The sequence below is a fragment of the Schistocerca nitens genome, chromosome 3 (assembly GCF_023898315.1).
Source record: "Schistocerca nitens isolate TAMUIC-IGC-003100 chromosome 3, iqSchNite1.1, whole genome shotgun sequence".
Classification (NCBI taxonomy): domain Eukaryota; kingdom Metazoa; phylum Arthropoda; class Insecta; order Orthoptera; family Acrididae; genus Schistocerca; species Schistocerca nitens.
This window is the reverse complement of record NC_064616.1, coordinates 181,375,362-181,401,362: the sequence shown is the minus strand read 5'-3', so window position 1 is coordinate 181,401,362 and position 26,001 is coordinate 181,375,362. Positions and strand designations below refer to the sequence as shown.

The 26,001-nt window shown below is 39.1% G+C and overlaps 1 non-coding gene across 1 annotated transcript; it reads right to left on the bottom strand.

Moving 5' to 3' along the window:
- Nucleotides 1-3,800: 3,800 nt before the first annotated feature.
- On the bottom strand, nucleotides 3,801-3,871 carry Trnat-agu (transfer RNA threonine (anticodon AGU)). Its single transcript has one exon. It is a non-coding gene; the product is annotated as a tRNA-Thr (tRNA).
- Between the last annotated feature and the right edge of the window lie 22,130 nt (nucleotides 3,872-26,001).

Sequence of the window (26,001 nt, the reverse complement as noted above, 5' to 3'; positions counted from 1 at the left end):
ATACAATAATCATTATTCAATGAATTGATATTGTCCTTATGAAAAACTCATTTATTTAATTGATGCATTTTCGTTACATAAGTTTAAACTGGATTACAACACATATTGAAAAGAAATGATGTCAAGGGGAATCTCTTTTCCACGGAACTGATTTTTCTGTACTAATCCACCAGTAATTGCAGATATGTTCCTGTGTACCTGAAACAATATTGGAGCTTTCTCATACACAAAGCAGTGGTTCTATATTTTATTTTTAAGAACACGTTCTATACACAGTATCTGTAATACATGCCAGTTAAAAATTTGGATGTATCAAGGACGCACTTAAAATTCCAATCCACACATTAAATTTAAACTACTATTGGTATCTAGTGTCACTGTACCATGTGGATTTTATCTATCCATAAGAATGAGTTTTGAAAATTTGCTGCTTTATAACTTTAGAAATTTTCCTTCTCTGTAATGAAGAGTATATAAACAATGGATTTGTAGTCTGTGTAGTATACCTTTGGCAAACATTCTCCTATTGTCTAGTAGCTGCAGATCCAAGTGAGACAATATCATCAGATCATGAAATCCCCCCCCCCCCCCCTCAACAAAAAATAGTTGGGTAAAGGCATTTATATTTTTACATACACTAATTTCTAAATTTCTCAGTGAATTTTCAGAGAAGACAGTAGAATGAAAACCAAGCACTATGAAAATGACAAATATGCCTAGGGAATGACAAGCTTTATTTAATACAGGCTGCTCTTTTGTTGCTAGCCTATAGGGATGAGATGGGAGTCTGACCAGATGCAGAAAACATTCCAGCTGGATAAACAGGCCCGTTCACAAACTAACTTTACCTGGTGCCAACATCAAACCTGACAATTGTTCGTTAGCACACAAGCAGAGCCACCAAACTGCAGGAAAGTAAGGAAGGCAAGACAGAAAGGGAAAGGTGCTCCTTTGAGTGTGTGTGAGAGATACAGTCAGAGAGAGAGAGCGGGAGAGAGAGAGAACACACAGGAAACAAATGAAAGAAGCAGCATTCCAATTATTTACATGCCTGTATAGCTATTGTCTCCAGAAGTTTGTTCAAAGTCAAGGTGCAAAGTGAAATAATGTTAATGGTGGGTTCAGGCTATAGTTCCATATAACATGAGCTATCACACTGTCAAAGGTGTGAGATTTTGAAATTGTATCATCACTGGCATGTAGTGACCGCAATATTGATATTAATTAAAAAGGTACATATGACTAGGTTCAGTAATTAAAGCACCATCCTCCGAGATAAAATACTTGACTATCAGTACTCTGTTGATGTGAAATGTAATATCATACACATATCGTACCATAATTCACACTGCTTTGCTACTGTCATTTGAAAGACATATATCTTCTCCAGGAAGCAATGTAATGCAAGTTTCCCTTTCAGATCTACAAGCAAACTTTGTCTATCTATGTTCTAAATTATACAGGATGTGTCAAAAAGAATCATCCGATTTATGTTATTTGAGATGTATGCATGAACAACATACTGATGAAAGAAGCAAATTATCGAGTTTTACATGCTTCCTGCTAGGTACCAGCAGGGTGCACCCTGTCTAGTTCTTGCAGACATGGTGTCAGAACAACAGAAAGGGTTTCCTGTTCTATGTTTTATGCAGTGCAGTTCAATAACAATGGTTCAGCGTGACTTTTGTACTAGATATGGTGTGGATCCTCCTACAGTACAGAGCATTAGATGATGGGATGGACAATTCCAAGGAACAGATTGTTTATGTAAAGGTAAATTGCTGGGCCATCCGCAATTGTTTGAGACAGATGTTGAACACATTCCCCACAGTTTCAGCCCCCAATGTCCATCTGGCGTGTATTGTGTTGATGTTTACACATGAAACCATACAAAATTCAGCAACTAAAAGCTCTTCTTGAAGGTAACAAGGCCTTTACTTAATAATCAAGAACAGCAGAGTTTGCTTATAGTTGTCAGTGCTAACAGACAGGCAACACTGTGTGAAATAACTGCAGAAATGTTTGTGGCATGTACAAGAAACTTATCTGTTAGGACAGTGCAGTGAATTTTGGCATTAATGGGTTATTGCAACAGACGACCAAAGCGAGTGCCTTTGCTAACAGCATGGCATCCCTTGAAGTGCCTCTCCTTGGCTTGTGACCATAACAGATTATTGAAAAACTATGACCTGGTCAGATGAGTCCTGGTTTAAGTTGGTAAGAGCTGATGGTAGGGTTTGAGTGTGGCACAGATCCCATGGAAGCCATGAATCCAAGTTGTCAATAAAGCACTGTGCAAGCTGGAGGCAACTCCATAATTGTGTGTGCTGTGTTTACATGGAATGGACAGTGTTCTCTTGGACAGCTGAACTGATCATCCACTGGAAATGGTTACGTTTGGCTATTTGGAGGTCATTTTCTGCCATTTGTGTCCAAATTTTTATGGGTAACAATGCACCATGTCATTGGGCCACAGTTGCTCACAACTGGTAGGAAGAACATTCTGGACAATTTGAGGAAATGGTTTGGCCACTCCAATGCCTCAACATTAATCCCATCAAACATTTATGGGACATCATCGAGAGGACAGACCATGCATAAAGTCCTCCACTGGCTACATTATCATAATATGGATGGCTATAGAGGCAGCATGGCTCAATATTTCTGCAGGGGACTTCCTACGAGTTGTTGAGTTCAATGTCATGTTGAGTTGCTGCACTAAACAGGGCAAATGGAGGTCCAACATAATATTAGGAGGTAACGCAGCTTCTCACGGTATGGGCTCAGGAATATCTTTTTGAAACACAATGCAGCTGAAAGCGTGAGACTAAAGGCATACAATTGTTTTTAAAATAAAGAGATCTATGTCTACATCTATAATCTTACTCCACAAAATACTGTGAAGTACGTACCAGAGGGTACTCCCATTATGCCCCATATTAGGTTCTCCTACCATTCCTTTCACATTTGTGTGTGTCTGCTCCGTAATAAGTCTCATTTGGGCTATAGAGCCCCACAGGAACAATACACAGGCCTTGAACTATATCTCTACATTTTTCATTTAATACTGTTGTCTGAGACATGATAAGAAGGCTTATATAGGATAGTTGATGTCTATCCTCAGGCATCTGTCAGGTCAGGTTTTACAGCATTTGTATTATGTAATTCTAGAAAGCATTTTAATGGAGAATAGAACAGTGATCTTCATGGAGCACTTTAAAATTAAAACAGTTTTGATCATAACTGAACATTTTCTAACAAATTTTAAACAGTTTCAGACAAATAGCAATTACCTTCAGATACAATAAGATAAGTACAAGGTATGTTTCCTTCTATATTGGAATTGTACTTACCTATCAGTGTATATGGTCTGAAGATGGTAGTTTTTTGGCTGAAATCAGTTGCAAACTTTTAATAAATGTTCTATTGGGATCAAAACTGTTTTAAGTTTAATTTTAATAACTTTTTATGATTCCCTCTTGTAAGTCAAAAATACCTGTCCCAATTCATGCTGTCCTTCTCTGTATACAGTCTACATTCCCTCATATATGTGAGTGATTTCAGATGTTACCCATTGAATTTGTTGTTATAGGATACTATGCTTTTGCATTTCTTATCTCTCTTTCTCTTTCCTCCCCCCCCCCCCCCCCTTCCCACCAGAAATCTGCTGTATAACGGTAAGCATACAGCACAGAAGAAAATGACAATTAAGAACCACACTGGTCATACGGGTTCATTTGAAAAATAAGTCACCTGATTATAATTTTCTTTCTTACTTTAAAAATATATTAATTCGTTTGCACCAAGGCTGGGATTCAAACCCAGATCACCTGCTCACTAAGCAGACATGCTACCACTACACCACCTTGGCACAGTGAGCTTACTCAACTGTGAGGACAACCCTGCAAGCCTCCCGCCTCAATCCAAATTCCTGTTGACTCCTCAGCTAACTTGGCGTTCCTAGTTTAGGGGGAATACTAATTGGGCTGAGGCATGATACGGAACTGGGATTGAGGAGGGAGGCATGCCAGGGTTGGGTGAGCAGTTGTGCAAAGCCACTGTACCAGTGTGGTGTAGTGGTTAGTACATCTGCATAGTGAGGAGGAGATCCAGGTTCGAATCCTGGCCTCAGAACAAATTTTCATTTGTCACTTCAGTATGTATATGAACATCATTGATGTGATTCTGGTGTGAGGTGCTGGTGGTGGTAGTGGTCATGCGTGTATGTGGTGTGCTTGCTTGTGTGAGTGTGGTTGTGTGTGTTTACTTTGATGAAGAAGGCTGTGGCCAAAAGCTGTAATGTGTTGTTGTGCCTGTCTGCAACTCAATGGGTCATGTTAACAACAAGTAGCAATCGATACTTTTCCTATAGTTGTTGATATTCCAACCTGGAGTTTCATTGTTTGATAGATTTTCGAGAACTGAAATGGTCTCTGGAACCACATAGTTTCATTAGAACAAAACTGTTACTTCTCTTACTACACATACCAACTGCCCCTAATCAAGACAATCCATTTCTGTAAACTCTTCAGAAATGAGTAGGACTATATCAAAGTCCTCTTTCATTTGTACTACAATATTTAAAGGTCTTGGCTGCAATAAGTGAAGGCTTCACAGTGTATGAATTCTATAAGTGAAACAGAATGTATAATCATGTAGCCATAACTGCTGATTTATGGTGGTTTACATAATCTATAGCATAATGTCCATTTCAGCCCTTCCATCCTTTATGATGATCTAATTTTCACAAATTTTTATGTAACAGTCAATGATACATAGTGCTATAAGGAACAATTATATGTGAATATACTGTAGCCATTTGGAAAATTTAAATTTACATCAGGGGAGGCCATTTATTACAGTTTTATTTCTATGTTTGTCAAATGAGAAGTTATGTTATGTGTTAACGGTGAGTATGGAGTTTCAAGTATAGGATGAAGTACTGTACAATGTGTAGCCTGTAACTGTTTAGAAGTACTTAGTTAGTCTGCAACACACACATATCATAGATAAATAATTATCTCATACAATTTATCTTATCATTTCATGAAATACTGACAATAGTGTTTAATTAATGTTATGAATAAGATACCAGTAACAGTCTGGTGTTAAATGATATTGCCCCTACACCACTATCACCTACTTGTATTTTGAAGCTGCTACTCATGTCATCTGTGAGCTTCTGTGATAATCTTGACTTTCGGCAATTTTGCAATGACCAGAGTTAGTTGCAAGCTTCCTAAGAGTGATGGAGGAAAAAGTATGGCATCTATAGTGTTTGAGGCTGTGTCCAGCACTTTCACTGACTGCAATAAATCAAGGAAACCACTAGGTAAATGTTTACATTTCATTTAAACCATTGGAAAGTATATTAAATAAGGATTCCAGTCATATTATTAAAAAGCAGGAAAGGTGTTTGAAGAGCTGTCATGTGTATATTGGTGTTGAATGAATTGTGTTCCCAATATCACACATCAAGTGGATACTGATATTACCACCAGGCGATATTAGGAGCAATTGTTTTAATTTGTTAACCAATAAATGTCATAGTTACTTCTGTCTGGCTGTCCAGAAAAAAAGAAATGGGAATGATGAGAGCATTGAAGATGTATGAAGTACCCAGATCAACAATTTGAGAGTACGTTGAAAGATGTGCAAAAGGACAAACTGAAAAGGAAACTACAGTTGTGAGACAGAAACTTGGAATGAAAAATGGAAATGAGCATAAAGCATTGAGGGCTAGGTGTCACCCATTCGGGGAAGTTCGGCAGCAGAGGGCAAGTTCTTACTGCATTTGATGCCACATTGGGCAACTTGTGCGTCAGAGATGGGGCTGAAATGATGATGAAGGCAACACAACTCCCAGTCCCTGAGCGAAGAAAAATCTCCTGCCCCTGCCGGGAATCAAACCCGGGCCCCTTGGCATGGCATTCCACCGCACTGACCACTCAGCTAATGGAGGTGGACACTTGGAAGGAAACATGTGATGACATGTGAAGTAGAGAAAGAACTGATCTAGTACTATGCAGAAGGGGAAAAGATTATTTTTGGTTGGACACATAAGGAGTTAAGGCTGATGGTGTTTGAGCTTGTCTTAAAGAACAATCTGCCTCGCCCATCTTCTAAACCAGAAAATATGGCAGATTAAAAGTGGATTAACTTATTTTTGAAAAGAAATTGTTCCCAGTTAACAACAGGAACACCACAATCATTGACAAGAGCTGGAAACTTAGGCTTTATTCAACACAATGTGAAGTCATTTTTCTGTATTCTAAAAGCAGAGCAGCTAAAATCAAGTGCAACCCTCCCAGAACATTTAACATACACAAAACTGGAATCACAAGTGTCCAAAGCAAAAATTTGAAACTTATTTGTGTGAAAGGAAAATTGGCAATTTACAATGTCATTGGCAGATAGGGGATATCTGAACACCATGTCAGGTGCCAGCTAGTATGTCACTCCAATATAGCTTTCCCCAGAAAAAAGCCGGACTTGAAGCTAATGACGGGAGTTCCTCCTGGAGCTATTCCAAGATTTTGTCCATGTCTGTATTACACCTCATAGCATGCATAGGATGCAGCCTCTAGATATTGCTTCCATGAAGCCATTTAAAACTTTATATTCAAGAAACTGAGAGGTGGATTTACAGTAACTAGGGTAGAGTTGTGACACAGTGTGAAGTAGCTGAACTCATGGACAAAGCATACGTTAGAGCAGCAATCGTGAGAAATGCACTGAATGGTTTTCATGGCACTGGTGTCTGACCTTATAATGACTCAGAATTTACTGAAGCTGACTGTATTCATGAACTGAATGCTAACCAACCAAAGCCTATTTCTGAAGCTCAATGTGGGCCTTAACTACTTGCAAATACAGACACAGTTGATCTAGCACTTAGGATTGTATCACATTGCACTGACAGCCAGATTCAGTCTATTGGTGAGGATCAGCCTCAACCCACGTTGCATTCCACATCTGATGCCATCGCTCTATCCTATAAACGTGCCCAAGGATGTAAAAGCTGTGCCAAAATTTCAACCAAATTTCAACTGAAGGGTCCCGAGAATGTGGTGTTGACTATTTCTTCTTATAAGAAAAAGCTGGAAATCTTTTATGCTTTTAAAGGCACAAACACTTCAAATGAGGCTTCAAGATGTGGAGCAACATGAAAGAGTAATTCTGCCAACACTAAGAGGAAAAAGTTAAAAGAAAGTATAAAAGCTCAAGTTCTAACAATGATTTTGCTCATGAACCTTCACAAGTAGACACCAAAGTTGATATCAATCTGGATCTTGATTACGATTCTGTGGATGCTATCTGTACAGTTTGTCATAAGAAGTTTTCTGATAATTTCACTGTAGAACAATGACTTATGTGCTCTTTGTGTTTCAACTGGAATCGCAAATTTTGTGATGCAGTGAATACTGAATGGAAATGGTACAGATGTTCTTTCTGTCTGAATAACTAGCTCTTAAATTTGTTTTACATAATTCTGACAAATAAGCTCATCTAATTATGGAAATGTGTAACAATTTTCCAATAAATTCTTAACTTTTATCTTCCTTTTAATTTAAATCCACTTACAAAAGCTAATCCAATATGTGCTCTTCCATTTTCAAATAGGTGGTCCTATTGCCTAGTGAGCAAAAGTAAGAATGGGGGTTCACAATATTTAGAACCCACTCCTGAAAAATTTTCGCTTATTAACGTTTCCTAGTTCACTCAAACTAGCATAGCTTAAGAAGCAATTTGGCAAATGCAAGCCAAAGGAGGATAGTTTATAGAAATATGCATTAGGTTTTGAGCTCTATTTCACAAACCAGGAGGCTGATAAACAGAGAAATAATTATGATAGACAATATTTGAGGCGCAATACATTTTTAAATCAGCTTTCTTCTTGATTTTACTGTGAATCATAGTAAATATTTCCAGTCAGACAACTATTTGAATTATGTTTAGTTTACTGTCACTTCTTCCCTGACAAATTATGTAGAAATAATTTGCCGGAGAATTGCTATTGAATTGTATTATGAATATTTTATGGTAAGACCACAATAACATTGTTTCCAGAAATTAAATTTATAAACTGGGTTGTGAATGGAACCATTGCAGTTCCAAGCAAGGTGATTTATTTTGCAGGTTCTAATAATCAACAATAAACAGCAACAACTAAAAAAAAGATCACTTTAGGTTAATGTCTAACAACATGAAAATCACTGGATATGCATGATAGGCAGGACAAAAAGAAAGGAGGAATCAGGAATTTCCTCATTGAAAGGAACGTCTTGACAATCCCTGAAAGTAAATTAGATAAACCTAAACTAGGTTAGAACGACTGGCATATGAACTGCACCCCTACCAAATATGAATCCAGTGATGTGACCACAGTGACACATATCTCAATTCAACTTGAAATGAATAAAGCGGCAGTGGATCAAATACTCAATCTGACTAAACAAAAGTGAAGCACCCAGAGGATATGGTCAGATGTAAATGTAATTTCATATGCGCAGGACTGGTAGGGTATATAAGGGGAGTGAACTGCATCAGATGTTTAGTTATTCCCGTGAAGGACATGGAGATGCCACTTACATGAGACAGAATTGTCAGCACCTGACAGAGTTATAAAGTGATCTCATTGTGGGTTCTCATCCAGCCAGCTCAGTGAGCTGAGCAGCATCCTGATTTGTGGGGCATTTGGATGTGGCAACGGGCCATTGTTGCTCTACATGGGAGTGTAAGGGACAGCATACTCAGCATCAGGGTTCCTGTCAACCACATGTAACCACCACAAGGGAGTATCAACATACTGTATGTGAAGCACTTCATAACCCTGTCACCTTTGCACCTGCCATTTGAGAACAAACAAGGGCCTACCTACTGTGTTATCCTGCACCATTGATCAGAGACTAGTAGCAGCTGGATTAGGCAATTACTGTCCCATTTTTAGGCTATCAGTAAACATCACAACACAAACAGCTGCGTTTGGAATGATGCTGTGCACGGGAGGACCGGAGTACTGATGAATGGCATTGCATTGTGTTGAACAATGAATTGTGTTTCTGCACTATCCTAGATGATCACTGTTACTGAGTACGGTGGCAACCTGGAGAGAGGTCACTTTCTTTCGATGTTTTATAGAGTCACAGCAGTGTTATTCCTGGCATCACAGTCTGGAGAGCCGTTAGGTATGACTTCTGGTTACAGCTGGTAGTCAGTGAGGGAATTCTGATGTCACAACATTTCATCAAGAACTTGCTGCCTCTTCATGTGTTACTTCTCAGGCAACAGTATTGCGGGGCCAGATTTCAACAGGACACTCATCACTCACACATGGAACATGTCTCTATGAACTGTCTGCATGATATTGAGGTAGGCTACTCTTTTGGCCAGCAAGATTCCAGAGCTCTGCCTGATGAACAAGTGTGGGATCAGCTCGGACCAAAGGCTGGTTACAACTGTTGTCAAGCCCTACCCAGGAGAGGATATAACAGGTTTTATGCACTATTATAAACATAGTCAATGCATACATACAGGTCAGAAGAGATATAACGTCATACTGATTAGTGACCTCTATATCAATTTGTAATATCTGAAATAACGTCACATACTGTATCAAACCATAAAGTTTCATTTTGTTTCTTTCTCCCATTCTGGGTGCCTTACACTTTTTGTCAGGTAGTGTATACTGTTTCCATATTAACAAAGCACATGGGCCATGTGTTTTGATAAACAAACTTTCATTTTTTGCACTCATGTCACACAGAGTTATATCTTAAGAATAAAAGTGTTTATTACTTTAATGCAAATGGTGAATATAATACATCATGATCACAAACTGTCATTTTGTTGGTATCTCTTTGTAACATATATTCACTAGTGACATCTGTCTTAAGTAATCCATCACTGTTTGAAATAGATATTAATACTCAGATCTTCATTGCCACAAGAAACAGTACAACTTTATTACTGACAGCTAAAGCTCAGAAACATTTGAAATATGCTGCCATAAAATTATTTCACCACTTACACCAGAACAACAGGCACATCAAGTGTCAATATAAACTTAAATTGTTTCTTCTCCTTCTATTCTAGAAATGAATACCTATTTACAAACTAGAACCACCTTAGAAGAGAAGAGAAATATGAATTTGGTGTTTCAATACCTTGCTGTTGTTCACTTAAACATGCCATACAGACATATAAATTTTTACTAAGTGACAAGGCTGAAATGGAGATACAATGAACCAAATATTGCTGAATAAGACCTTGTTATAAGTTTCAGATTTTTAAACTGGCCTAAGATTATCTTGGGTTTTCAGGAAATTTCTGACATTATGAACTCAGCTGCATATTGGATCAAATGATTGTACGACTTACTGAAATGCACACTTGAAGCACTTTATGAAACTTCCTTCTCCATAGCATTAAAATTAATCATAACATGCACTAGAAGAGAAAGTAGGAGGTACAAGAGTTAAGAACATGTTTCTCTTTTCTCAGAGTCTGATACTCCAGGATATATGAAGTTGTTAAGTCAAAGTCTTGCCTTATACAAGAGACTAAAAACTGAAGGACCATTTGTGATTGAAATAAATAAAAAAAATTAACAACCTGTCACTACCTAAGGAGACATCAAACATAGATCTGAAAAGTAACTAGCAATTTAAATTAAATTATACACTTAATGTTGAAAATAACACATTTCAGAAAAAATCTTACTACATGAAAGTCACCATCCCTAACGCCATCGCAGTAGGTATTGTGTAAACCAGATTCAGTAACAATGTCAATTGTTCCTTTTCATTCTGGTCATATATATGACGGATAACTACTAAGTACAAAGGTCTTTTGATAAGACAGGTAAATCTCCATGAAAGAATGGAACATTTTTGTTGAGCTTTCATGACTGATAAGCCTGATTATTCCAAGGATTGTATAAAGAAATTCAACAATGTATAGTGTACAGTACATTGTTGACATCTGTCTAAATTGGTCAGTGTGTCGACTATAATTAAAAATGGAGAACACTGTGTTTTGTGCTGCTATTAAACACTTCCATGTGATGAGATGGACGGCCACACAAATCAAAACGGGATTGGAAGAAGTCATGTAGTGGTTGAATAAGCACTGAATATGTGAAGTACGCTCCTGCTGTCTAATGGAAGTCGCAACAAAGGAAGACATTAATAAAATCCATGATATGGTAATGCAAGACCAACAACTAAAAATTCATAAGCTTTCTGATCTTTTAGGCATCTCAACTGAGCTAGTGCATAATATTCTGTACAGAGAATCGGCTATGAAGAAGCTGTGTGCGAAGTGGACTCCACAATTGTTCACAGTTGAGCAAAATTGCATTTGGCACAACACCACAACACAATGTCTGGTGATGTCTGCAAGACTTTTTGTGTTAATTTGTGGCTGTTTATGTATCTTGGATCCCACATTACACACCAGAGTCAAAACAATGAATGAAGTCTAGTGAAAGTGCGTCAAAAAAGGCAAAGACAATTTTGACAGGTTGTATGATGATCGCCACTGTTTTATGGGATTCCCAAGGAATAATCCTTATAGATTAATTGGGAAAATATGTTACCATAGCTAGACCCTATTATGATTCATTGTTGGACCATTTGCGTCTTGTAGAAACTGAAAAAAAAAAAAAAAAAAAAAAAAAACACAAGGTGGCATGCACGTTAGTGGAGGTTAACCAGGATAATGCACCATCCAACACATCAGTTGTAACAATGGTGCAAGTGCATGAATTGGGCTTCGAATTGGTTCTTCATCCCCCTGTTCACCAGACTTTGCCACAAGTGACTTCTTCCTGTTCCCTGATTTGCCACTTTGGCTTGCTAGGAAGAAATTGTCGTCAGCTGAAGAAGTGATAGTTGCTGTCAATGAGTAATTTGTAGATTTTGACAAAACATATTTTTATTATGGAATGAAAATGCTGCAGGATCATTGGACCAAACGTATATCCGTCAAAGGAGACTAAGTCCAGAAGTAAGAAGAGTTGTTTAAGAAATAAACATTTTTTCTCATTTTTTTTACCAGACATACCAAAACACCATCTCAGACACTTTTCATATTTTGTAACATGATGAAGTCATTTGGGTGTAGTGCTACATCCTTCTTATCACATTATTTTGGAACAGTTCTATAGTTCAGATGAGAGCCCTTTCACATGTCCTCAAATAAGGATCCTACACTTGTATAATGGTCCTGTTGGGTTGTTAAAACATAAACAGAAATAGATGTACCTTAACCTTTACTAACAGGAGTTCCTTGTGAAGTATATCTCACAGTGCCCTTACTCTCTGCATTGCTCATGATACACTATCCTGTAGGAATATGTTAAGTATGGTAAACAACATTGTTTTTTTCAGCAGGCTGGTTTTAATATTTGGCAGTTATTTTGTTTTCCACAATTACCAGTTTTACTTGTACACAGCAGTTTACCTCATTAACACTTAGCATTTTTATGAGAATAATAGTCTCCAGTTGATGATGATGATGATGATGATGATGATGATGGTGTCCCATACTCCATGACAGAGTGTAGGGAACAATGCGGGAAACCCGCACCGCCGTAATAGGCAAGGTCCTAGTGGAGGTGGTTTGCCATTGCCTTCCTCTGCCCATAATGGGGATGAATGATCACGATGAAGATGATACAACAACACCCAGTCATCTCAAGGCAGGGATAATACCTGACCCCGCTGGGACCCGGGACCCCATGCTCGGGAAGCTAGAATGCTACCACAAGACTCAGTTATCATTTGCAATGATCATGTGTAAATTATATCTGAGGCTCCAAGTAAACAGGTGCAACTGAAGAACTATTGAACACTGTAGTCTCTGCTGCACCAGTGCTTTCTCAATCATTCACTGTTTATGACTGCACACCAAGAATAAACTTATTACATTTTTTAAATTATAAAACTGAAGAAAATGTCAAATTACACTGCTGAAATGCTTCTAAAATATGACTAACTTGACTGCATATCTTGCTGTACCTTATTATTTTAATGTTAACTTTGGCATGACAAGCATCCAAGGAACATATAGGGCCCACACTCACTAATAATAATAATAACAATAATAATAATAATGGCATGTGACGAGGGCCTCCCGTTGGGTAAACCGTTCGCCTGGTGCAAGTCTTTCGATTTGACGCCACTTCGGATACTTGCGTGTTGATGGGGATGAAATGATGTTGATTAGGAAGAAACAACAGCCAGTCCCTGAGCGGAGAAAATCTCTGACCGAGCTGTGAATCGAACCCAGGCCCTTATGATTGACAGTCTGTCACGCTGACCACTCAGCTACGGGGGGCGGACGCCACACTCTCTAAGAGACTGAAACATCTACACTACTGGCCATTAAAATTGCTACACCAAGAAGAAATTCAGATGATAAACAGGTATTCATTGGACACTGGACAAATATATTATACTAGAACTGACATGGGATTACATTTTCACGCAGTTTGGGTGCATAGATCCTGAGAAATCAGTACCCAGAACAACCACCTCTGGCCGTAATAACGGCCTCGATGCACCTGGGCATTCAGTCAAACAGAGCTTGGATGGCGTGTATATGTACAGCTGCCCCTGCAGTTTCAACATGATACAACAGTTCATCAAGAGCAGTGAATGGCGTATTGTGACGAGCCAGTTGCTCAGCCACCATTGACCAGACGTTTTCAATTGGTGAGAGATCTGGAGAATGTGCTGGCCAGGGGGTTTCGCAGGGATCGAATGAAGGGTAGAGCCACGGGTCGTAACACATCTGCAATGTAACGTGCACTGTTCAAAGTGAAGTCAATGCAAACAAGAGGTGACTGAGATGTGTAACCAATGGCACCCCGTAACTTCACGCCGGGTGATACGCCAGTAGGGCTATGAAGAATACACTTCCAATGTGCGTTCACTGCGATATCACCAAACATGTATGCGAAAATCATGACGCTGTAAACAGAACCTGGATTAATCCGAAAAAATGACGTTTTGCCATTCATGCACCCAGGTTCGTCATTGAGTACACCATCGCAGGCACTCCTGTCTGTGATGCAGCGTCAAGGGTAACCGCAGCCACAGTCTCCGAGCTGATAGTCCATGCCACTGCAAACATCGTCAGACTGTTCGTGCAGATGGTTGTTGTCTTGCAAACATCCCCATCTATTGACTCTGGGATCAAGACGTGGCTGCATTATCCATTACAACCATGCGGCTAAGATGCCTGTCATCTCAACTGCTAGTGATACGAGGCCACTGGGATCCAGCACGGCATTTTGTATTACCCTCCTGAACCCACCGATTCCATATTCTGCTAACAGTCATTGGATCTCGACCAACACGAGCAGCAATGTCACAATATGATAAACTGCAATCGCGATAGGCTACAATCCGACCTTTATCAAAGTGGGAAACGTGATGGTATGTATTTCTCCTCCTTACACGAGGCATCACAACAGCGTTTCACCAGGCAACGCTGGTCAACTGCTGTTTGTGTATGAGAAATCGGTTGGAAACTTTCCTCATGTCAACACATTGTAGGTGTCGCCACCGGCACCAACCTTGTGTGAATGTTCTGAAAAGCTAATCATTTGCATATCACAGCATCTTCTTCCTATCGGTTAAATTTCACGTCTGTAGCACTTCATCCTCATGGTGTAGCAATTTTAATGGCCAGTCGTGTAGTATATCAAGTCTTTATCAGTACGGGCATGGTGAGACAATTTTCGCCATATCCCTCATCGGGGAAACCAACATTATATCCACAGCAAGAACCTCACTCCATCACTTAAAATCCGATCCCAAGCTTATGATCCTATCAGCCAACAAAAGCTCCACCACTCTGGTTATGAACTGCAGGTATTACCTAGCAGAGGGGTTCCACCAGCTGTCTGATATACCCACCTAAAAACCCTGTCACAAAAAGTCTATTCCCGAAATCCAGCATGATCACTAGTCCCTCCTCATACCTTAAGTCCATCCCAGAGGCTCTCCCTTGAGTCTGTCTCTCTCCTCAACACCACCACTCCCCACACTGCTACCTTCTACATTCTTTCTGAAGTCTATAAACCCAACCACTCAGGCTGCCCTACTGCCACCCAGAGGGCACCTCTCCTCTTGTGCAGCACTACATGCAGCCTATAACCTGTAACCTACCCTCAAATATAAAAGACACTAACGACATCCACTCCCGACTCTGCACAGTTCCTCTTCCTTCACCACTCAGAGCCCTGCTCATCTCCATCAACGCCACCTCCCTCTACACCAACATCCCAAATGACTATGGCCCTGCTACCATTGAACATTAACTTTACCAATGCCAAACCAACTTCAAACCTATAATCTCCTCTCCGGTCACTGTGATCAATTTTATTCTCACGCACAATTATTACTCCTTTGAAGGGATCAACTATAAATGAACCTATTGTATAGCAACGGGCAACCACAAGTAAGCATCCTATGCCAACGTATTCACAGGCTATGAGGGGGAGTGCTTCTTAACCACCCAGAATCTAAAAACAATCACCTGGTTCAGATTAACTGATGACATTTTTGTGATCTGGATCAAGGGTGAAAAAACCCTGTTCACATGCTTCCAGAATCTCAACACCACCTCTCCAGTCATTTCACCTGGTCCTCCTCAATACAACCTGCCAACTTCCTTGATGTCGACCTTCACCTCAAGGATACATCAGTACCTCTGTCTCCAACAGATGTGTCAACCACAAACATTACCTCCATTCTGACAGCTGACATCCATTTCATACCAAGAAGTCCCTTCCATACAGCTTCAGTACCAATATTCATCACATCCTTAGTGTCATACAGTCCCTCTTCAACTATGCCAAGAATCTCACTGAGGCCTTCACAGACCGAAACTAATCTCTCAACCTCACCCAGAAACAGATCTCCCATACATCGTCTCTCCACTTACCTAACATCTCTCACATATCCACTGTATATGAGGATGGATTCCATAGCAGAGATAACCATCTACAACTTAAGCACATCAAAATAAATTAACTAACAGACAACAGATTCAGTAGGGTTCAAAGTAGTATTAGTTGTTGGGTAACTCATTAAGAGATTTTTTGTAGTTTTTGTATTAGCAGATGTAGTTGTGGTACTAAAAGAATTAAGTACTAGAAATACATAGTTAATAAATATATTGCTATTGAAGGAAATGTGATTTGTGTGCCACTCTGCGGCTATCTGCATGGGTATGAAACTACCAAGTTGTCTGCATGAATGGCCACCGCCAATCTGTGGCTAAGGTGCAGCTGGATCACTTAGTTGCAGAATATTCTGCTCAGTATGATGTGCTTTACTTTAATGACTACTTCACAGCTGGCACCATCTGAATTATTTCCACCTACTCAACAGAATAGAAGGAGTGAGCCATGAGGAAACTCTTCAGTTTAGACTTGAAAGTGTTTGGGCTACTGCTAAGATTTTTGGGTTCTTGTGGTAGCTTATTGAAAATGGATGCAGCAGAATAGTGCACTCCTTTCTGAATGAGAGTCAAGGCAGTGCATTCCACATGCAGATTTGATTTCTGCCTAGTATTAACTGAGTGAAAGCTGCTAACTCTTGGGAATAAACTAATATTGCTAACAACAAATGACATTAAAGAAAATATATACTGTGAGGGCAATGTCAGAATTTCCAGATTATTGAATAGGGGTTGACAAGAGGTTCTCGAACTTACACCACATATAGCTCGAACAGCCCGTTTTTGAGCCAAAAATACCCTTTTTGAATCAGAAGAATTACCCCAAAGAATAATACCATATGACATAAGCATATGAAAATATGTGTATTAGACCACTTTTCGTGTTGAACTGTTACTTATTTCAGATACAGTTCTAATGGTAAATAAAGCAGCATTTAGTTTCTGAACAATATCCTGAAAATGGACTTTCCACAACAGCTTACTATCTATCCGAATGACTAGGAACTTGAACTGTTCCATCTCGCTTATAATATGCCCATTCTGTCTGATCAATATATCGGTTCTTGTTGAATAGTGAGTTAGAAACTGTAAAAACTCAGTCTTACTGTGACTTAGCATCAAATTATTTGCCACAAGCCACGAACTTATTTCATGAACTACATTATTCGATAATGTTTCAATATTACACACAAGATCCTTCACTACCAAGCTGGTGTCATCAGCAAACAGAAATATTTTTGAATCACCTGTCATACTAGAAGGCATATCATTTATATAAATAAGAAACAGCAGTAGCCCCAGCACCGACCCTTGGGAAACGCCCCACTTAACAGTGCCCCATTGGGACTGAACATCACTACCACTCTCAATATTGCGGAGAATTACCTTCTGCTTTCTGTTTTTAAAGTAAGAGGTGAACCAATTATAAGCTACTCTCCTTACTCCATAGTGGTCCAATTTCTGCAGTAATATTTTGTGGTCAACACAGTCAAAAGCCTTCGTTAAATCAAAGAAAACACCTAGCATTCGCAACCTTTTATTTAATCCATAAAAAACCTCACAGAGTAAAGAGAATATAGCATTTTCAGTTGTTAAACCATTTCTAAAAGCAAACTGTTCATTTGACAGCAAATTATGTGAATTTAAATGCTCCAGTAACCTTGTATATACAACTTTCTCGATAACTTTAGCAAACGCTGATGGCATAGAAATAGGTATATAATTGTTAACATCATCCCTGTCTCCCTTTTTATAAAGTGGCTTCACTACCGAGTACTTTAATTGGTCAGGAAGCCGACCACTCCTAAAGGAAAAGTTACAAATATGGCGAAGTACTGGGCTAACATACATAGAACAATACTTCAGTATTCTGCTAGATACCCCATCATATCCATAAGAGGTCTTGGTCTTTAGTGATTTAATTATTAACTCTATCTTCCTCTTGTCAGTATCATGGAGGAGCATTTCAGGTAACAGTCTCGGAACACTTTTTTCTAAAAGCGCTATATGATTCCCTATTGGGACTAGGTTTCTATTTAGTTCACCTGCTACATTCAGAATGTGATTATTAAATACTGTACATATATGTGACTTATCAGTAACATGGACATTCCCACTACGCACTGATTCTATATCCTTGACCTGTCTCTGCAGACCAGCCACTTCCTTTACGACTGACCGTATGGTTTTAATTTTATCCTGAGACTTAGCTATTCTATCTGCATACCACATACTTTTTGCCTTCCTAATGACTTTTTTAAGCACCTTACAATACTGTTTGTAATGGGCTGCTGCATTTAGATTTTGACTGTTTCTAATGTTTTGATATAACTGCTACTTTGTTCTACAGGATACTCTTATCCCTCTAGTCAGCCACCCAGGCTGCCTGTTTGTGCTAGTACCCCATTTTGAAAGTTCTAATGGAAAGCAACTTTCAAAGAGCAAAAGAAAAGTCTTGAGGAAAGCATTATATTTATCGTCTACTGTATCAGCACTATAGATGTCTTGCCAGTCTTGTTCCTTGATAAGGTTTACAAAGGTCTCTACAGCAACTGGATCAGCTTTCCTAAAAAGTTGATAACTATATTTAACATGTGCTGCAGCACAAAAATCTTTTAGAGTTATAACTTGTGCATCATGACCTGAAAGGCCATTCACCTTCTTGCTAACAGAATGCCCTTCTAGTAATGAGGAATGAACAAAAATGTTGTCTATGGTTGTTCTACTGTTCCCTTGTACTCTCGTTGGAAAGAATATGGTTTGCATAAGATTATATGAATTAAGGAGGTCTACCAGCATACTTTTCCTTGCACAATCACTTATACAATTGATATTGAAGTCCCACATATACCTAACTTCTTGTATTTCCTATAAAGTGAACCCAGAACCTCCTCTAGCTTTAGCAAAAATGTTGTGAAATCGGGGTCTGGGGATCTATAAATAAGAACAGTTAGAAGTTTAACTCCACTAAATTTAACCACACCTGCACAACAATCAAACACCTTTTCAGTGCAGTACTTGGAAACATCAACTGACTCAAATGGGCTACCATTTTTCACATACAAGGCTACGCACCCACACCGCAAAGAGCTCCTAGAAAAGCTGACAGCCAACCGGTATCCTGGTAAAGGAAGCCTCTGAATTATCTCCTTATTTAAGAAGTGTTCAGATATACCAATAATTTCAGAGTCAATATCTATAAGCAGTTCACTAACTTTATCTCTAATACCTTGTATATTTTGATGAAATATACTAATTCCCTCATTACTTGGATACCTAAGCTTTGTCGAAAGTGGTTTCTTTGTTAGAGAGACTTCCCTTAAGCAGGAATACCTATCAGCTGACTTCAATCTACGAGGGCGGTTCAGAAAGTAACCTCCGATCGGTCACAGTGCGGGTTGTGGGGGGAGTAGCGACGCCATCTGTGCGTTCACGCACTCAACAGGTCAGTCGGCATCAAGCCGTGGTCGAGTGAACGTCGTACCTGCGCTAGTTTAGTTTTTGTGGCAGTTTGAAATGTGTGCTGCAATAGAAAACCCCGCCAAATGTGAAGTGTGTGCTGTCATAAGGTTTTTTACAGCCAAAGGATATTCTGCAGCAGCTATTCATCATGAGCTTTGTGCCGTGTATGGACCAAGAGTTATGAGTGAAGGAGTTGTCCGTGAATGGGTACGTTTATTTAAAAGTGGACGAGAAAACGTTCATGATTAAGAGAGGAGTGGTAGACCATCATTGGTGACTGACGAACTCATTCAGACAGTTGATGCAAAAGTTCGTGAAAATCGACGTTTCTCAATGTCGGAGTTGTCTACTGGTTTTCCACAGATTTCTAAGACTCTCTTGTACGAGATAGTGACAGCAAGATTGGGTTACCGTAAGTTCTGTGCATGATGGGTGCCCAAAATTCTTACCGACCACCAAAAACTCAAAGAATGGCCTCTGCATTAGACTTTCTGTCACGTTATGAGGACGAAGGAGAACCATTGTTAAACAGAATCGTGACCGGTGACGAAACCTGGATTAAGTACGTGAACCCTGAGACAAAAGAACAATCAAAGATGTGGGCACATTCAAATTCGCCTACCAAACCAAGAAAAGCCTCGCAAGATTTTTCTGCCAGAAAACTGATGGCAACGGTGTTTTGGGATGCCAAAGGGGTGTTGTTGGTTGAATTCATGGAACGTGGTACAACCATTAATCAAGACGTGTACTGTGAAACAATAAAAAAGTTACGACGGGCTATACAGAACAAACGCCGTGGTATGGTGACTTCCGGTATCGTTTTTTGCACGATAACGCCCGTCCTCACTCTGCTCGCAGAACAACGGCCCTTCTTGTGTCCTTCAAGTGGGACATTATCAACCATCCACCTTACATCCCAGACCTGGCGCCAAGTGATTATCACCTCTTCATGCATTTGAAGAAATGGCTCGGGTCACAGCGGTTTGATGACGACGAAGAGCTCAAAGATGCGGTCACAGGCTGTCTCCAGACACAAGCGGGTGATTTTTATGCAGAAGGAATTTCAAAGCTTGTGAAGAGATACGATAAGTGCCTCAATCGCTATGGAGACTATGTAGAAAAATAGTGCAAAGATGTAGTTGTAAAATGTATATATTAAAATTTTTTTATTTAACTTGGTGTATTTTTTTAAATCAACCGGAGGTTACTTTTTGAACGGCCCTCGTAAAAAAGGTGCAGCTCTAACACCCACTAGTACAGGAATTTTCCATGAGTGATCCCACCACCATCACCTACGCTGCCACCTATAAGCTTTGCCAACCTCTGCTTTCCATACCTGTTAAGGTGCAGGCCATCTCTAGTGAAACCCGTCCTGCTGATAGCCTCCACTGACACCAGTGAAATGTGACTCATGCCTTCTGTCATCAGCGCACCCCCAAGTCTCATGTTATTATGCTTGATGGCTGTGTTAAGATGAGGCCGATCGTGATGCTGAAACAGTTCCATGAAATGCACATTCGTGTTGCCAGTCTGAGTGGCTATCTTTTCCAGGTCACCATCTATGTCATACTCCCCATCCCTATCAATACTATTACCAGCCCCACCTACAGTCACTACCTGATCCTCTTTAGTAAAATCCCTACATAGCCCCCGTATGTTAACAGTCACCTGAGCCAATCCTGCATTAGGCTTCACAATGCTGGTGACCTGGTACTCACTCCCCAACACTTCTTGACTGTTGGCCTATATCTCTACCATGAGAACTACGTAGCAGCAGAACCTTCTTCTTTCTCTTAGACTTTGCAACTGTCCTAGCTACCGTAACTGCTGAGGTCTGCTGCATACTTCCTACATCTACAGCGACTAGAGATTCCTCTCCACTAGACTCTGACAGTTGGTCATATCTATTGCAAACACCAATAGTAAAACTATCTGAAAATCTCCTTCTCCTAGCAGATCTCTTGCCAAGAGCCAGCTCCTATTCCCCAACCCCCTTCTCCCTCCTCATGCTATCTAGCTCCTCCTGTGCGTTTTTCAACTGCAGTTGAAGGGCACAGATCTTAGGCTCCTGCACCTCTATCAACTTACTCTTGCTACATAACCTGCAGTACCAGGAGAGGATCTCACCAGAATGCCCACTGGCTTCCCCACTGCATTCCCCCCAATGAAAACACTTTGAACAAGTCTCACACCGCAATCCACTACTCACGAACCTACAGCAAAGCCCACACTTCTCACTCATGGTAAAATTTTACAGTTATTGAAACAAGAAAACTACTTTATCTGAGTTCTGCTACTACAATAAGAAGATGTTAAAAAACTGACTACAATAATCACAAACTTACTCTACAAGGGAAGTAACTACTATTATTAACAGTATCGATCAACAGCAAATGAGAATATAACAAAAGACTAACAAAAAAAGAAAATCAAACGTTTAATGACACAGTAACGAAACTGAAAACAGTTCCCAAAAATTTCTTCTGAAATTATTTCACCAGAAAACACCAACAACACCGGTTTAAGACTACTAAAGTTCCTAAATAAACCACTATACACAAACAATTAATTAGTACTTAGCTTTCGATCCACCGCTACAGCTGCAACTGGTCAGTGCGGAATGTAAACACAGGTAAGAGTTTAAGTTGCTCGATACAAAACACTGACAAATATCAGGATACAACACAAGAAAAGTGGAGGTGAATGAAGAAACCACTAATGAGTCACTTATATAGTAAATATTATCACAAAAACCGTTAAAATATGTATTTGAAACCTAAAAATATATGAAAACTTAGAGAGCGATCTCACACGAAGTCACGCGCTTATGCTGCTTTCCTTTCTCAATGGCTTTCTTGCACAACAGATCTAGCAGCTGTATAGTTTGTGGTGCTGTAGTGCTAACAAGAAGAGACTATGACATTTTACGTATCACTCCATGTAAAGCACTGATGGATCCTCAGTCTCAGCACTCAAGAGTAGAGTAGTGATTTGTTTAGTGGGAACATGTGGGCAATGTAAAGCTTTTACTGTTCGAAAAACATATCATATTCACATATCCAGTGGTGATAATCCATACACTATGCAGCTGAAGTCAACTAAAAATGTTCTTCTCATTACATTTAATAATTTGTTTTGCCTGGGCTCTGTTCCATACTGGTTCATATTTAGATTGTCCATTAATCAGTAAACATAAGAAACTGTACACAAGACAGAAGAAAACTGCATTTGAAAACGTTGCAGCCAGCAATGTCAAAATGCTGTAGAAATTTATCATGAAGATTATACAGTACACTTGCCACATGCACTTTATTATTCTGTATCAGAATAACCAGAAAAAAAACAGTTTTTATCTATTTTAACACATTATTATGATATTAACCTTAAAGTGGCCATTATTACTGACAACAAATTAGGCACAACTACTACACTACTGCAAATAGTTAAGGACCCAGAATTAATAGACAATATCTAAAATATTGTCAGTATTCTATAAATTAAATGAAATCTTAAAATTTTGTTACTAATTTGATTTCAGATAGCAATAGGAGTAAACTACATTGCGAGACATATGAAAGTGTTTTCATAACTTCAAACAGCTCATTTAAAACACATTTCAGAGCACTGTAACCTGTCCAGATAAATGAGCATGTTAAAGCACTCACTTCCAGGACACAGGAAGGCACATCACCTAAATGTCAAATCCACCTCATGGATTAATAATGGGGTTTATGGGCTATTCTGGCTATGAGTTTTAGCCAGTTTCCATACTTTCACTTGTATATAAAACCATTTAAGAAGATAGGACAGACTAACACATTTACTCTCTCATGTGAAGTTTGGTATGAGGAATCAGTAACACTTTTGGGGAAAAAAAGGACGGTATTCTTAAATATAAGCGTATGAACAAAAGTAGCACTTACTATAAGCAAATTTGCCTACTCTAGGACAGAAGGAGGGAAATCCACAGCCCTAAAAATATCTGAGAAAGTCCTTGGTGAGTTAAATGTGCTGGCAGCTAATGAAAGACTGAAATAGACATTAAACTCATTTTTCACTTGGAATCTTCTCCTATACCACATATAATTGAGATTGAAGTAAAGATTGACTTATGTAAATGACATGCATATAGCAATGTTTCGACTATACAAACCTACTTCTCTTTCTACATAATTGGAAATGGTCACCAACATACTCCCAGAGGATGGAAGAACCATCTACAAGATATTCTGAGTGAACCCTCATGTTATGTCACTGGAGCCATCAGAACATGTCTGCTGGCAGGATGTCATAGGATGTACAAATAAATTCCTATACATTTAGAAGAAAATCAATGTAGTGGGAATTCCTCTATGGTATACAATGGGTTTTTATGGATAAACAACTTTAATATATATCTGAGAACACTTATGCTATCTGTCAGACATTTTATATCTTTGGATAGAATATCAAAGTGTTTTATAGCTGAGAATTGCATTCCTTCCTGTGCCACTTTTAGATTCACCAAAGGGAAGTGTAACTACAATGAGTTGAGAACGAATTTAATGAGTGAATAAATGTGCTGCAAGGATGTTTAAAATTCTTTATTGCTCAACAGATTCCTTGAAAATTTATATGTGTTGTCATCACATTTAATTCTAATTACTTCCTTTTGTGTAGATAATTCTTTTTGCCTAAGGGGAGAGTTATCCAAGGATAAACTGATTAATCACTAACATTGGACATGAACAGCAATGTCTCTTTGGATTAATCAGTGTAATTTCTCCCAATGAAGGTGATATGGTGTCCCTCTTTGGAATTTCAATACAACAAATAACCAAAGTTGCAAAATATCTGTTTCTATTACTTGATCATGTCCAGTTTTGGGTTTTTATTCATAACCCATCCTCAAATCATCCATCCAATCAGAATAAATGTTACTCCACACACCAATTCATTACAGTCTGTTTGTACAGGAGTACAATGAAAATCATCACAAAATTGGATGCATGTTTCATGATCATTTGCACTGTATTCCATTTTGCTAATAATCGTCATGATTTTTTGCTGAGTGGAATAATATTTGTTCTGCTTGGATGGATGATTTGAGAATGAGTTATGAATAAAAACCTAAAACTGGTAATCATCAAGTAATAAAAAGAGCATTTTGCAACTTTAGCTGTTTGTCATATGGAAATGGTATCACAAGTTGCTGGCCCTTCAACAACCCAGCAAGCTGGAAACCTGTGTCCCTCTTTGTATTACCCACACAGCCTAGTGTAGCATTTTTCATCCTGATTCATAAATAGGAACTAAATCTGACATGTGCTGAACAAGCTATCCCATAAAAACTTAATTTCTCTTACAGTACATTGTGATTGAACAATAAAATGTCTTTAATAAGTCAGAGACAATTCCAACTGATGATCCATTACCATTTAAAAATTTTACTATCTGTTAAGTGAAGATATTATCAGCTTTGTCAGTAGAGTGATTCTTTTGAGATCCCAACTGTGATTGTGTAAGTATCCCATTACTATTCAGGTGGATGACAACAATTAAGAATGTTACCTTCTCAAAAGTTATGTAAGAGGTGGGAGTTGTCAATATTTAGAAACATCTGTGAAGTCAGCTTTCTTATAAAATATGCCCAACAATGGTGTACATTAACCTGTCTGAGAAAGTTCGCTCTGAACTAATGAAATAACTGCAGCCACTAACCTGAATTATGTATACGGTACACAACAAAGAGAAAACACTCACCAAATGAAACAACCACGCTGACGGTATGGATGGCAATGGAAAATGAGATCTACATCTACATCTACATCCATACTCCGCAAGCCACCTGACGGTGTGTGGCGGAGGGTACTTTGAGTACCTCTATTTGTTCTCCCTTCTATTCCAGTCTCGTATTGTTCGTGGAAAGAAGGATTGTCAGTATGTCTCTGTGTGGGCTCTAATCTCTCTGATTTTATCCTCATGGTCTCTTCGCGAGATATACATAGGAGGGAGCAATATACTGCTAGACTCCTCGGCGAAGGTATGTTCTCGAAACTTCAACAAAAGCCCATACCGAGCTACTGAGCATCTCTCCTGCAGAGTCTTCCACTGGAGTTTATCTGACATCTCCGTAATGCTTTCGCGATTACTAAATGATCCTGTAACGAAGCGAACTGCTCTCCGTTGGATCTTCTCTATATCCTGCATCAACCATATCTGGTACGGATCCGACACTGGTGAGCAATATTCAAGCAGTGGGTGAACAAGTGTACTGTAACCTACTTCCTTTGTTTTCAGATTGCATTTCCTAAGGATTCTTCCAATGAATCTCAGTCTGACATGTGCTTTACTGACAATCAGCTTTATATGATCATTCCATTTTAAATCAATCCTTATGCCTACTCCCAGATAATTTATGGAATTAACTGCTCTCAGTTGCTGACCTGCTATATTGTAGCTAAATGATAAAGGATCTTTCTTTCTATGAATTCGCAGCACATTACACTTGTCTACATTGAGATTCAATTGCCATTCCCTGCACCATGCATCAATTTGTTGCAGATCCTCCTGCATTTCAGTACA